General features: G+C 56.6%; 1 pseudogene; it reads right to left on the bottom strand.

The window, feature by feature from the left end:
• Window positions 1-1,037: 1,037 nt before the first annotated feature.
• On the bottom strand, window positions 1,038-2,150 carry LOC147645463 (uncharacterized; annotated as a pseudogene).
• Window positions 2,151-2,624: the final 474 nt, after the last annotated feature.

The following is a 2,624-nucleotide window of genomic DNA, read 5'->3' as shown; positions in this document are numbered from 1 at the left end:
AGAGATTTCTTGCACTAAACTCCCAAAATTACCAAAACCAAACCAAAGTGAATCGGGATCCCCCAGCAGCGCCTCTGCCGTCCCAGCTGAAGCCCTCGCTGGCTGCTCCAGGCTGGAGCGGCACACTGGGAGCACTGGGAAGGGGCCCCGGCTCGGGGCGCAGCCCCCGGGGCAGCCCCACGGCCCCCACGGCAGCTCCAAGGCTCCGCCAGCCGGGATGGAACGTGGGACGGGGAGCAGGGGAAGGGACAGGGATACCGGAGCCGAGGGAATAACGAGGGTCACCGGGGGCACTTCACGAGCATTTAACGCAAAAGATAAAATCATAAGGGAGACAAAAGCAACAGCACCTGTGTCACCATAGCACAGGGCCACACAAGGACATGTCCCACTGCTGTGGGGTGATGCTGGCCCGAGTCCAGGCACCCACCACAGCTGCTCTCTCACTGCCCTCCACAGCCACACAGGGAGAGAAAATTTAACCAAGGGTTCATGAGTTAAGGACCCGAGACTGTTTCCTCATCAAACACAGTCATGGGCAAAACAGGAGATATAAATTGAATTTATTGCCAATAAGCTCAGAGCAGGAGAATAAGAAGACCCTTAAAAGCACCTTCCTTCCACCCCTCCCTCCTTCCAGCTCTGTATCCTAACCTGGCAGTGCAAGGATACAGGGAATGGAGCCATGGTCAGTTCATCTCCTGGGGCTTTTCCTGCTGCTCAGGGACAGGAGTCGTTCCCCTGCTGCACTCTGGGATCTCTCCCACCAGAGAGGTCTCCAGGAACTTCTCCAACCTGAGTCCATTCCATGGGGAGCAAGCCCCCTCACAGTGCTGCAGCGTGGGTCACTCTGCCACGGGGTCAGACCTTCCAGGACAGGCGGCTCCAGCAGGGGCCCCTCTGTCCACAGGTGTCCCCTGGGGTCACAGCCTCATCTCAGGCATTCCCCTGCTCAGGCATGGGCTTCTCCAGGGACTGCAGGTGTATCTCTGCATTCTGGTGAATCTCCAGGGGCAGTCAATCTGCAATTCCCATTGTTAGTCTGTGTTCTGATGGATGTTCCTGCCCCTGTGTTCATCCAGGTGCCCAAAGGGAGTCAGGAAGATCTGTTTGGTCAAGGTTGAGCTCTGTGAGAAGCTCTTCCCACACTGGGGACACTCGTAGGGCCTCACCCCAGTGTGGATGTGCTGGTGCCTGATGAGGGTGCAGTTTTGTGAAGCCCTTCCCACAGTCAGGGCAGCGGAAGGGCCTCTCCTCTGTGTGAATCCACTGATGTTTGATGAGACCTGAGCTCCTTGGAAATCTCTTCCCACACTCAGGATGCACTGGTGTGCCCCGAGGTTGGAGCTCCAGCTGAAGCCCTTTCCACACTCCCCACACGTGTAGGGCTTTTCCCCTGTGTGGATCTTCTGGTGACAAATCAGATTGGACATCTCAATGAAGCTCTCCCCACATTCCCCACACTCGCTGGGGCATTCTCCTGTGTGGATGTTCTGGTGCCAGATCAGGTGGGAGCTGCGACTGAAGCTCTTCCCACATTCCAAGCACTTTCCAGGCTTTTCCCCTGTGTGGATCCTACAGTGGTTAATCAGGAGAGAGATCTTCCTGAACCTCTTCCCACAATCCCCACACTCCTAGGGGCTCTCCCCAGTGTGAATCACCTGGTGCCAGATCAGATGGGAGCTGTTCTTGAAGCCCTTCCCACACTCCCCAGACTCACAGAGCCATTCCCCAGGATGGATCCTCTGGTGTTCCCTCAGCTTGAAGCTCCAGCTGAAGCTCTTCCCACATTCCAAGCATTTGTGGGGCTTCTCCCTGCCATGAGCTCTCTCCCCCAGCTCTGAGCTCTGGCAGGATCTCCAGATGCCTTCCTGGACCAGGGGGGATCTTTCCTCCTTGCAGCTCCCTGGGCTGGGTTTGCAGCCCCTCCTCATGCAGGATCTCTGGGGATTTTCCTCCTCTTCCTCCATCTGGCCATGGCTTGGGAATGACAAATCCTGATTTGGGGATAAACAAAGTGGGAGTGCCTTGAAGTAGAGGCTCCTCCTGCCTAAGTCCATGTCTCGAGCTCAGCAGGAGTCTTGTGTCCATGAAAATCTCCAAAATATCAAGATTCAGCCTCAAAAAAAGTCTCCCAGGATTTCCCCATCTCTTGTCTTTCCTATTTGGGATTCCAGAGGTTTCCCTTCCCTGGGATGATGGGGGTCCAAGGGCTCCAGGGGTTCCCCCTCCTCTGGGGTCCTCCTTAGCGATGATCCAGAGGCTTTTGGGGGTCCATGGGGTCCCTTCTCCCCTGATCTCTGCTTTGAGATCCCAGGGATCCCAGGAGTGTCTCCTCTCCAGGCTCCCACCTCTCCAAGCTGCCAGGGTCCCCCAGCTCTGGGATCGCCCCTCTCTGCTCTCCCCACTCTGGGGGTCCCAGGGGTTCCTCTCCTCTGCTCTCCCGGGGGTCCCCAGGACCAATGTCCTCCCCCAGCCAATACTGGGCAATGGCCATGTGGACCCCAAAGATCCCCCAAGGGGCTCAGCTTTGGGGTCCTGCAAGATCCAAACCTACACACCCAGAGAAAAAAACCTCCCAGGGATGCCAGACAATATTTGGGGCTCAATTCCACAATCTGCAA

The sequence above is a fragment of the Cyanistes caeruleus genome, unplaced genomic scaffold (assembly GCF_971803275.1).
Source record: "Cyanistes caeruleus unplaced genomic scaffold, bCyaCae1.hap1.1 HAP1_SCAFFOLD_278, whole genome shotgun sequence".
In the NCBI taxonomy this organism is placed as follows: domain Eukaryota; kingdom Metazoa; phylum Chordata; class Aves; order Passeriformes; family Paridae; genus Cyanistes; species Cyanistes caeruleus.
Note: the sequence above shows the minus strand (reverse complement) of the source record. Positions and strands in the feature narration are given on the sequence as shown.